This window comes from Martes martes (genome assembly GCF_963455335.1).
Source record: "Martes martes genome assembly, chromosome: 14".
NCBI lineage: Eukaryota > Metazoa > Chordata > Mammalia > Carnivora > Mustelidae > Martes > Martes martes.
In genome coordinates, this window is record NC_137902.1 from 30,821,588 (window position 1) to 30,834,388 (window position 12,801).

The 12,801-nt window shown below is 41.8% G+C and overlaps 1 protein-coding gene across 4 annotated transcripts in view; it reads right to left on the reverse strand.

Annotated features, from left to right (window-relative positions):
- The window catches only part of LCOR (ligand dependent nuclear receptor corepressor), a gene marked incomplete at its 3' end in the record, with an annotated part of 135,034 nt that extends 122,588 nt beyond the window's left edge, over positions 1-12,446 (reverse strand). The window contains exons 1-2 of one of the 4 annotated variants that reach the window (XM_080822497.1): positions 12,276-12,405; positions 11,186-11,259 (exon numbers count right to left, since the gene is read on the reverse strand). Of the gene's footprint in view, positions 1-11,185; positions 11,260-12,275 lie in introns of all 4 variants that reach the window. The other 3 variants (XM_080822498.1, XM_080822500.1, XM_080822499.1) reach the window with 3 other exon arrangements.
- Positions 12,447-12,801: the final 355 nt, after the last annotated feature.

Here is a 12,801-nt window from a genome sequence, read left to right on the forward strand (position 1 = left end):
TAATCTTCTTAGTAGTTTAACAGTCTTGATCAGTACAACTCACTCAAGGTTAGACTGTAAACTATGTGGCCTACTGTCTTAATAGAAAAATTAAGTCCCACCGTTTTATAGCTCCTGACAACTCCTACTTAGTTTTCTCACCTAATATGGAAAATTCTAATTTCTCTTCTCTGTCTTTTGTCCCTTTATGAATGCACTCTTGCCTTGCACCAATAAAATGTACTAATCTTTGATATAAGGATATGTTAGGATTAAACAGAAGTTCTTTGCCTAAGGAGAAAGGGACCAAAAGGAGCATCATTTAGATAAGACTGTATGTTGGTAGCCACAGCAATGGGTCTTGAAACGGTTTTCAGCAGATACACATGGGGATTTCTGACTCTCTGCATGTCTATTTTAAACATGCCAAAATCTATCATCATAAACCCAAGCAGTTATATATAGTAATATACACAAGAAAATTTGTTGTACAACTCTCACATGGAAAATAACTTTATCACTTCATCCGTACTACTTCTTTTAAAAAAGTCAATAAAGGGGCGCCTGGGTGGCTCAGTGGGTTAAAGCCTCTGCCTTCAGCTCAGGTCATGATCCCTGCATCAGGCTCTCTGGGAGCCTGCTTCCTCCTCTCTCTCTCTGCCTGCCTCTCTGCCTACTTGAAATCTCTGTCTGTCAAATAAAATATATAAAATCTTTAAAAAAAATTTTTTTAAGTCAATAAAGCAAAAATTCTAGTACCTCCTAAAAAATTGTTGGAAATTAACCCATATTCTTTATTTTTATCTTGACATATTCTCCTAATAGAAACCAATCTAGATAAAGTAGCTAACACAGTATCATAAAAATATTATTGCCATAGGCAATTTACCAATAGGTAAATAAGTAAAATTTTAGTACACTGGCCACTGAACATAGGTGTTATGTTAAGCAAATCATTTTAGAAGATGTGTCAGTTGTACTAAACACTCACAGAAAAATAACCAGCTTAAAGGGTTTTTTAAACAATTCCCAAAGATTTATGGATTGCTTAATGCCTGCCCATAATTAAAGTATCACTATACTGTGATCAGGATAAGCTAATCAATACTCATTTATACAAACTGAACTTTTTCCACTTCCTTACTAGCTGAATGAAAATTCACATAACCTAACACTTGTGATGAAATTATTTATATCATTAATCTTTCACTAAAAAAGCCTCATTTCAACACAGCACATAGACAAACATATATGTTCCTCTCATGTTTTTATTCTTAGTAAAGACAAGGAACTTCACATTTTATTTTGATGGGAATTTCTCCCCATTACTTTTGTCACAATCTTCCTCTATTACTGAAGCATTTTATCAAGATCAGTGATGTCTGAATTACCAAACAGCATATTTTCCTTAAAAGATTCCTTTTAAGTATTCTCTACACCCAACGTGGGGCTCAAACTTACAACCCCATGATGAACAGTCACATGCACTTTCAACTAAGCCAACCAGGTGCCCCCAAAACTGTGTATTATTTTTTAAATTTGCCAAATTGCTCCTTCCCTTTCTCAGTAGTCACACACAACTCAACTTCCCTTTTTAACACACATTTAAAAATATTTATTGCCAACTTCACCAAATCTAAGTCACAGAATGTTAAAACTGAGAAGGCATTTGGCTAAAGTCCAGGAAATCCTAAATCCTAAATCCTGACCCCTAGTCTGCTTTCCTCTGCTTGCCACTCCACCCTCAACCTCTGAGCTCTCTGAGAAGGGTATGAATAGAAGAAACGGCCAGGCACCTACACACTGTAATTAAAAGGCTTTTGTTATAAACTTCAAAGTGCCTTGGACTAGGCCAGTCCACATGGAAGGCTCATCAAGCTTAAGGCCCAGAATGAGTATCACTTAGACAGCCTTTCCTCTGTCAGCCTATGCTCAATTCTCAGCCAATGATTAGAAGAAAGGCCAGTCTAGCAACATACGAAGAAAAACTAAGCCAGTGGAAATATTCAGCTCAGAAACCTACTTAGCTCTGAATACCACCCACAAAACTAAAAAACCAAGAAGAATGAAGAAAGCCAAACAGGATGATAATGCTAAAGAGAAAGGGGCAAGGCATTCCAGGACAGAGAATTGAAAGAGTAATTATGTTACTTACGATTTATGGTAAGATTATGGGGAGAGAAAGCAAAATTCTTTAATATAAATCAAATAAGCAATAAGAAGTTATAAACAAAGAAAAAAGGAGCAATGTGATAGAACCAAACAGAATAGTCTAAAAGGAGGGCATAAGCTTGAATGTTTAAGATTAAAGAGCACAGGCTTTTGAATTCTACTCCTGGGTCTACCACTCTTTAGCTCAGTGATCATGAATGAAATCTTTAATCTTCCCAAATCTGTTTCTCCACCTGTATAACAGATAGTAACATCAAAGGGATCTTGTTTGGCACAGCGAAAAAGCTCAGTATCTGTTAGCTTTTTAAAGAATTAGTAAAACAACAAAAACTTGTCTTCTCCATAGAGAATTTATTTCTTTAAATTTACAAGGGGGATAGGTAGTGGCAAGGAGGAGACCATACTATACGAAAGTCTGCCAAGAGAGGTTCAATAATAAATATGATGCCTGGGATTTTTATCAAAATAATCCAGTGGGAATAAAATACTGGCCATTAGTTCTCATTCTTTCTATTTTCGTGTATGTTTGAAATTTTCCAAAATGAAAGGTTTTTAAAAAAATTCCTTTCTCTTCAGTTAATATGGTTAAAAAAGTAAACAAGTCCTAGCACCCTTTATACCTTTGAGAAATCATGAATCTAAAAAGAGAGAATAGAGGTATAGAGACAAATGCCTACAAATGACCTAGAAAATATGCCTACATTGATTGTGAGGAAGGAAAGTATCCAGGCAGGAGCCTACAAATTCCCATACAATGGAGACAATAAAAACAAAACAAAACATGAAAAACCAGCGTGCATCAAAGTGCCCATAAACATTTCTCCATTTAACAAAGTCAACAATTCTTCTACATACATTGTACACTTATTTTTGAAATTCATATAAACTAGTACTTATGTATGTATATATGTATGTAATCTCTACACCCAACATGGGGCTCAAACTCATGAGCCCAAGATCAAGAATCGCACGCTCCTCTGACTCAGCCAGCCAGATATCCCTAAACCATTAATTCTAAACATATGAGCAGAGCATGCTTCTTATATTAAATTAGATGTGGGGGTACCTGGGTGGCTCAGTCAGTTAAACGTCTGCCTTGCGCTGAGGTCATGATCCCAGGCTCCTGGGATCCCGTCCCACACCTAGCTCTCTGCTCAGCAGGGCACCTGCTTCTCCCTTTACCTCTCTGCCCACTGCTCTACCTACTTGTGCTCTCTGGCAAATAAATAAATAAAATCTTTTCTAAAAATAAATAAATTACATGTGAATTCAGTTATAAAAAATACATATATTTCACATTTTCACAAGTGGGATTTTCTTTCACCAAGCAAAATATACCTTATAGGTCCTTTTATAATTAGTTTTTCTTCCTGTTCACAATAGGAGTTTAGAAGAGGGAGAACAGGCCTTTACTTTCTGGAAACCTCTAAAAAGCCAACTAGCTAGTAAGAGAAACATACACAATAATCATTTATTAATGATGATAAAATGATTGATATTATGAAAAGTAAGCTAACAGTAAAATCAAGTAACAGTCACAGACTATCTAGTATTACTAATGAGAATGAAAATGCTCATCACACAACAGTTTTCCAATAACAGCAGCTCTCATAGGTTAATACTAGTGTCCACATCTTCTAACCTAAACATAAGTACTGATGTGTTAACATATTTAACAGTGGTGGAAAACTACTATGTAACTTCATACAGCAATTGCAGGAAGTTAAATAATAAAAAGTTTGCTCTGGAAGAGTTCAATTCTGTGTTTTACTTTTACCTGATAAGTTAGGTAAATATTTCAAACATTAAAAATATCACACAATTATTTCTGTGGATAAGAGGAAGCATTTATGGTAAGGGAAATCCCCTGATTGCTTCAATAAGAGTTATTACTCAATGTTTCTCAACTGACCAATTATTTTTTTAATAATCATCTTATCTTCTTACATTCCTAAATAAAGGCAATAAAACAGTGCATGTGAAAGGTTTTTTGTTTTTTTTTTTTAAGTATAAAATGTTCTATGTAGATATAAGATGGTGACACCAGTAATTTAGATTTTCCCAAAGCTTTCTATATGTCAAGTTTTGGACAATTTGTTTACTCCCCTACCTTATTACACTCACCAAAAATCTTATGAGACAACTTTGTTTCTACAGGATCCAGGTCAAACTTTGTAAAAAAGCAAACAAAAAAACACACACAAAAAACTGTGATGGACTAACTTCCTAACTTCTAATGATTTAGAAGTTATAATACTCCCTTATTTCAAATGGTAAAGTACAATTACAAGTTTTTGAATACAACTGAAAGATACAATTGAGTACTTTTTTCCTCTTTAGTATAAAACATCTCAAACATATTATTTCCAAATACCAAAACTTCAAATAGAAGTCCATAAATTGCTGTTACATACTTTTTTTTCTTGTAGCCATTCCCTATGACTTATCCTGCTCTTACAATTCAAAAATACAAATTACCCAAAACTGGATTATAAGAACTTCATTATCATTCAGTTACTCAACAAAAACTGGCTTTACACATGTAACTTCCTTGAACCACATAACATTCAGAAAAATGATTATGTGATAAATCAAAAGAATCCATATTTTTCTCTAACAAAAAAATGTGGAACAAAAGGAAAAAAAATACAAAAAATCATCATAAGGTGTCAACCATCCAGCCTTCCTAATATACCCCTCATAATCCATTAAGGATTCTCAGACTAATTCTACCACCTACTTCCTAAGAATCTCAATTTCATCCTTAAGACATCATTACACCTGATATGTAACACCAAATCTAATTAAAAAATCTGAGAAACTCACAAGAACTAAGTCTTTTAAAACAGTATAGTTTAGCACCAGAAAATAAATTCATACAGTAACTTGTAATAAGTAAATATAAACTATCAAATATCTGAGTTTCATAAAATGCAACAAAAAAATACAATCTTAAATTTCAAACATATTATATAAAATTTCTCCCACTACTCAAATCTGGATGAGTCAGACAAAATGTCTACATAAAGGTATCCCTCTGTACTCAAACTTTCATTATTTACTATTCAAAACTCAAGCACAGAACAGATTTAAATAATGTGGTTTGCCACATTATCTGAATTTGATATATGAACGCTCACTATAGAAAGGCAGAATTTCAAAGATCTGGATAGCAAAGTCTATCTGTGCTGTGACACACAACTCTATCATTTGGGGTCTCTGGCTGGCTCAGTCAGTAGAGTATGCAACTCTAGATCTTGGGGTTGTGAGTTCAAGCCCTACGATGGGTGGAGAGATTACTTTAAAACAACAACAACACTGGGGCGCTCGGGTGGCTCAGTGGGTTAAAGCCTCTGCCTTCAGCTCAGGTCATGATCCCAGAGTCCTGGGATTGAGCCCTGCATGGGGCTCTCTGCTCAGCAAGGAGCCTACTTCCTCCTCTCTCTCTGACTGCTTCTCTGCCTACTTGTGATCTCCGTCTGTCAAATAAATAAAATCTTAAAAAACAAAACAAAACAAAACAACTACAACACAGGAGCACCTGGGAGCTCAGTCGGTTAAGCTTCCAACTTTTGGTTTTGGCTCAGGTCATGATCTCAAGGTCTTGAGATCAAGTCCCGCATGGGGCTCTGTGCTTATCACAGAGGCTGCTTGAGATTCTCTTCCCCTCCCTCTGCAAAACTCCATGTGCTCTCTCTAAATACAGTATTTTTTTTAAAACCACAATTTTCATTATTCATATACAAGATATTAAAGCAAGCCCTTCCAGTTATTCTAGTTCTCTCCTATCAATCCATTACTATACACATTACTCCCTTTACAAGGTATTTTGAAGTTTCCTTCTGGTCTGTAATTATTTTTAAGTTGAGAGTTTAAGAAAAATATTTGTAAATCATACACTGATGTGGGTCTAGTGACCAGAATATACTCTGACATCTCAACAATAAAAAAAAACAAATAACTCAGGGGCGCCTGGGTGGCTCAGTAGGTTGAAGCCTCTGCCTTCGGCTCAGGTCATAGTCTCAGGGTCCTGGGATCGAGCCCCGCATCGGGCTCTCTGCTCAGTGGGAAACCTGCTTCTCCCTCTCTCTCTGCCTGCCTCTCTGCCTACTTGTAAACTCTATCAAATAAATAAATACAAAATCTTAAAAAAAAAAAAACAATCACTCAATTTTAAAATTAGGGATCTGAACACACATTTCTCCAAAGAAGATACACAAATAGCCAAAAAGCATGTGAAAAAGTGCTCAACATCACTGGTCACTGGGGAAATGAAAATAATGAGATACCACTTCAGACCTACCCAGTAAAACAGCTACCATCAAAAAGACGTCGATAGGGGCACCTGGGTGGCTCAGTGGGTTAAAGCCTCTGCCTTCAGCTCAGATCATGATCCCAGAGTTCTGGGATCGAGCCCCACATCGGGCTCTCTGCTCAGCGGGGAGCCTGCTTCCTCCTCTCTCTCTGCCTGCCTCTCTGTCTACTTGCGATCTCTATCTGTCAAATAAATAAATAAAATCTTTGTAAAAAAAAAAAAAAGACGTCTACAATAACAAGTGTTGACAAGGGGGTAGAGAAAATGGAATCCTCATTCATTGCTGGTTGGAATATAAAATACTGCAGCTGCTTTGGAAAACAGTTTGGCATTTCCTCAAAAAGTTATCATGTGACCCAGCAATTTCTCTTAGGTATATATATCCAAGAAAAGTGAAAACAAATGTTCATAGCAACATAATCCCAATAGGCAAAAAGGGAAACAATCCAAATGCCCATCAACTAATGGATAAACAAAACATAGTATGTCTATACAATGCATTATTATTTAGCCATGAAAACACTAAGTGCTGATAAATGCTACAACATGGATGAATCTTGAAAACATGCTAAGAAGGCAGACACAAAAGACGATGTATTATTGTATGATTACATCTATATGAAATACTGAAGGTTGACAAATCCACAGAAACAGAAAGCAGACTGGGGATGCCAATGGCCAGGTGCAGACGGAATGGGAAATGACTGCTAACTGGTTTGGGGTTTCTTTTTCCAGCAATGAAAGTGTTCTGGAATTATACAGTGATGTTTGAACAATGTAGCAAATAAACTAAAATCACTGAATTGTATATTTTAAAAGGGTGAATTTTAAGGCATGTAAACTGTATTTCAATTGAGAAAAGAAAAACTTCAGGGTATGGATCACTATACTTGGGATACTTCCTGCATGCAAGAGACAATAAAATGAACTAAAGGTTCACACTGGAATTATCCCCAAAACAATGTGCAACTGTAAGGAGCAGTAAAAGAATTTTTTAAATGTTCGCAGAGTAATTTAGAGGGTAGTGACGGTGGTAAGTTTTTAACCTGAAACTACAAAAACAACAGCTTTGTTTATTCACATCTACCCAATATCCAGATTCCATACAGCAGATGGGTAGACATAAAGAAAGAAGAGATTCTGAGGCATATCAAAACAAATCAAACCCCTTTGCTGAGCTTCTTAGCCAGTTTGCAAAACAGGGGGAAAAAAAACCTCATTATTTAACATATACTTTTATTTGCCACAAAAGATACTTTCCGGCTGTTTCCAAATACCAAATGCGACCTCCAAGGATGAAAATTTGTCAATATTAAGGATGTTCAAAGAATACATATGCCACTGATTTTAGGCAATTCCAAAAATACATTTTGTGCAATGGAATATAGTATAGCCTCCAGTGAGTTTACCTAAAAGATACTGTTTTTGGATAACATCATTCCTGTCAAGACTATGTGAAAAACAGTATGTGTCATTGTTGAGTTCCACAATGAAATCCTCAAATAAAGGAAACATTCCTCTCCTAAGGAGAGAAATGCACTGGAAACCCCAAGGTGGCTAACAAAGAGACCCCACTTTTTAACCTGTGTTAGAAAATCCTACAGCCTGGGGCACCTGGGTGGCTCAGTGGGTAAAGCCTCTGCCTTCGGCTCAGGTCAGGGTCCCGGGGTCCTGGAATCAAGCCCTCCATCAGGCTCTCTGCTTGGCGGGGAGCCTGCTTACTTACCCCCCCTCTCTCTGCCTGCCTCTCTGCCTACTTGTGATCTCTGCCTGCCAAACAAATAAATAAAATCTTAAAAAAAAAGAAAAGAAAAAAGAAAATCCTACAGCCTATCTTTGCAAACCTATCATCTATCCATCTCCTACAAGAATCATGGTCTGCAGTTTAAACAGTTTGAACTCATTCTTGTCCTTTGCCACTTTTGCTTATTTGTTTCTCATGACAGGAATGCCTCTTACGTATCCATCAAAATGAAGCAAAAATCTGCCTCCTTGTTCATGAAGCCTTCCTACATCATTTCAAGGGATTTCTTTCACTTCTAAACATGCCTAGCACTTGCTTGCACCACAGTATGGCACATTTTGCCTTGTACTATAAATGAATACACTGTATCTTCTCTAAGTACTAAAAGTTCTTGAAGGTTAGCATAGCTTTTGTCTGCCCACAATGCCAGGTACAAATTTAAATGAAGTACTTACCTAACTGCCTTTCCTTTCTAAAAACAACACTAATACAAGTAGCTAAATAATTAGATGGATGCTCTGAAGTGGCAAGTGTCCACAGACACTGAATACCTAGTCCTCACTGAAAGAAATTACAGGCCATCCAGTATAACCATAAGGCAGGGGGAAAAAAAAGCATTATTCAGAGGCTTCCTAGAAGTGCTCTGGCTACATTTGAGGGAATCAGGGCAATTTGAAATAACTCTGTGTTAAGTCAAAAAGACTTACTGTGCTCTCCTTTTTCAGCCAAGTTGAGTAAGCTGAAATCAACACAACTTTCCCTACATTGGGAAGAGCTTTTTGAGAATACAGCAAGGATGAGGAGCAGCCAAGCAATAGGTCACATCACACCAAGATCGAGAACCTCGATCTTCCTGGAATATGGACCACTACAGTCCCAGAGGACACCTCAATAATCACCGGGGTACCAAACACCCATCTTGATCACAATCACTGTCTGAAACTGCTACTGACTCCAATTCAACTAAAATATAATAATGGAAACACAAACACCTCCACAATCCTGATGCACCCCACCACACAGTCCCCCAAAATAGAATTAGATTTTGGAAATAAATGAGAACTCATTTTTAACCCAAAGACTGCTATAAATTAAATATCATTTAGAAACCAAATGACCCTAAAGTACTAAGATAATCAGTCAGCAGAATCAAATAGGTTAACTGTTCAGAACCAATCTCATTAAAATAAATGAGGAATTACTACGTTTGCTAGTGACAAACAACATAGCTGCCTTTTGCATTTTATCAGAATCAGTACCAGCCTTTTTAAGTATAGAAAGTTAACACTACTACTGATTTATTTAGAACTTTCTTCTTAAAGAAATTACATGTAACAAAAGAGAAAATAGGAAACCCAATTGATTTTAGCTGCGAGACTATCAACTATGTATTACTGATCTGCACTCTGGATTGCCTGAACTTTCCTACCTTCAAAGTGGAAATCTGGAGGTAAAAGTACGCTAAAGAAACTGATAACCAGATTAAAATCCCCCTTCACAAAACGAATCAAAATTTGATATTCAATTCAGTTATTTACAGAATTTTGTTAGTCATCAAGGGAAAGGACGGGGGGTGGGGGGGGGGGAACCACCACCTTGTCAAGCAGCAAGTTACTACTAACACTAGCAATGCCTCATAAAAAGGGGGCCTGAGGCAGAAGGCAAGGATTCAAAGCAAACAGAATTAGAATAAGATAAACAACTCATTAAAACCATCTGAACTAAAGTAAGAGCAACTTTCGAAACCTACAGGGTTACAGTCAATTTCAAAAGCTTTTAAAAACTAAAAAGCCCTACCAAAAAAACCAATCTCAAAAAAAGCGAACCAAATACAAGAACTAAAAATTCTTCAAATTTCAGGATTTTATAGTCTTAATTCTGAAAACTCGTTAATTTCACACTGTGCAAAACCTGCACACCTTCATAAACTCTTTCATATGATGGTTACAACTAATAATTCAAAAAGAGCTTAATCTGATGTAACATTTTAGCAAATGTAGGGTAGATTTGAAAAAAATACAAGCAAAGAGACAGAGTAAATGATAACCGATAGCCAAAAGGCTTTCTGGAAGGCAGAGCTGAGTTTGGATTGGCAGGAGTGAAATTTTAAAATTTATCCACAAGTCAACTTACACCAAAAATTGTTTCGTGCCTTTATTACTTACACAAGCATGTTTTTAAAATGTACTTTTAACCTGTGGATAACCAGAATGATACCAGATACCTTAAAGCATTGCTGTCTATGTTAATTTTGATGTTACAGTCTGAATCCTTAACAAAATTCACATATATTTTCAAAATGAAACACTGCAAAAATGGAAAGGCTTATATTCTCTAGGTAAAGGTTACCTTATGTTTCACTTAAAGTTTCAGTTTTGCTTTTTAATCTATTACAGAAGACATCTCTTGTGGGACATTGTAAAGGGCATACCCTCCTGTCAAGTCAGAAAGCTCAAACACAAAGACACAGAGCTAACCAAGTGCTGTAATTCTTCCAAACTGAGCCTCTCCACACCCCCTCCACCCTTCCCCCCAACAGATATGTCTATTAAATCAGTGTCTGTTCTCCCCCTCGCACAACAAAGAGAACTTCTCACCGCATGAAATTGCCGCTGAATGGACACCAGAAAGCAGGATTTGCATAATTCCTTCCAACGAAACCCTGTCGGGAAGGAGGGGATGAGGGGCCCAAGCATACGGATAGAATCTCCTAGATTCTGCTGGGGAAGACCTGGTTCCCAAGAATATTCCCCACGGGGGGGGGGGGAGAGAAGGGGGAAAGGGGCTGGAATTCTGCGCCTCCCCAAGACTGGGCCTGGGGGACGGAGGAGCAGGATAAAGCATTTCCCCACAGAGCAGCAGCACCGAAGCAAAGATGGGGAAATAACAATGCTGGAGGACAGGAGAGTCAGACACAAGGATGGACTGGGGCTAGGGGGCGGCGGCGGAGCGGAGACACCACACGGGCCACTTACTTTTTGGAGGGGGGTTAAATATATGAGTTAAGCCCTTATGGTCCCGCCGGCCGCCGCACAGAGGGAAACGGGACCTTGGGAGAGAAAAACAGACAAAACACACAGTGTGAGAGGCGCAGCTCGGCCGCCCGGCCCCTCCCGGGGCGCCCCCGTCCACACTCCCTCCTGCCCGTTGGGAAAAAGCCACCCGAGGCCCAGTAGGCTGGGAGGATTGGGGGCGGGGGGGTCGAGGCTCTCGGCGAGGCGGCGGCTCCGACAAATCCCCCGAGAGGGGACAAGAGGGACCCCCCGCTCCGGTTTCTCGGCCGGACCCAGTTCCACCCCCCCATCCTCCCCGCCGCGCACACACCGAACACAAATACGCACACACCGACCCGAACGTCGAGGATTAACTCCCCGGCCGCCGCTGCCGCCGCCGCCAGCAGAGGAAGTGCAGCCGCTGCCCCCCGCGGCCATGACACCCTACTTGGCTCGGTCAGGCAGACCCGGGGCCTGTGACAGCTCCGGCTCCCTCCGCCCCCATCTCCACCTCACGCCTCGCACACGCCCGAGCGCCGGGCGTCCGCCCGCCCGCCGCCGCGCGTGCACGCGGGGATTGGGGCGCGCGTCGCCGCGCGTGGGGGAGGGGAAACGTGGGAGGGGGAAGGCTCCGGGCAGAGCGGAGGAAGGGGCTGAGCAGGTCCCCCCACTCCCGCCCCCAGCTCCCCGGAACCGGAGGCGGCGCCCCCGGTCAAGTGGCAGCACCGCGGGGCGAGTCTCCACAATAAGCCGGCGGCGACGCCGGGCCGCCGGGCTGGGAGGCGGGGGAGAAGCGGGGGAAGGAAGGGGCACGCGCTCCCGCCCGAGAGCCCGCCCCGAGGAAGGCGCGCGGAGGGGAGGGGCCGGCGCGCGTGCTCAGGCCTGAGCCGGGGAGAGCCCGCCCGGAGGTTGCGCGCGCCCGCACTCCGGGGGGTGGGGGAGGGGGACGCCCGAGCCAAAGAGGGCGGGCGGGCCGGAGCAGCAATTGCCTCTGCCCCGGCTCCCTCCCTTGTCCGGGGCAGGCGGTGGCGGGGCGGCCCGAGGGCCGGAAGCGGCCAGGGGAGGGTCTCACCTACACAGTGAATGAGCTTGTGGCGCCACGAGTCCAGTTCTTGCCGAAAGCCGCGTCTCTCAACGGAGCATTGCTGCCGCCTACACACCCTCGCCATCTTCTGCCGCCCGCCCGGCCCTGCCTCCTCCGCGGCCCCGCGCACGCCCAGCCGCGTCGCCCGGGGCCGCGCACGCACCCGCGGCCTGGGCGTCGCACCTCCCGCCGGGGGCGGCGCGGGGGCAGGGCCGGCCTCACCTCGCGGTGGCCCCGGCGTGGTCCCGGGGGATTCCTTGGTCGTGCGCCGGCCCCGCGCTCGGCGCCGAGAGGCCGCTCGACTGCGGTCTCCACGTTTCTCGTCCGCGGCTGCCGCCAGCTCTGGCCGCCCGGGAAGGCGCCTTCGCGGGGCAGGAGCTCGCCTGGACCCCCGATCCCGCGCCGCCTTCGCACTGTGCCCCAAGGCCACCGCTGCCCCTTCCTCTCCCTTCCCGGGACTTTTTGTGTCTTAAACTAGACCCATTTATCACTTCTGTCCTGCGTATCGCCCCCC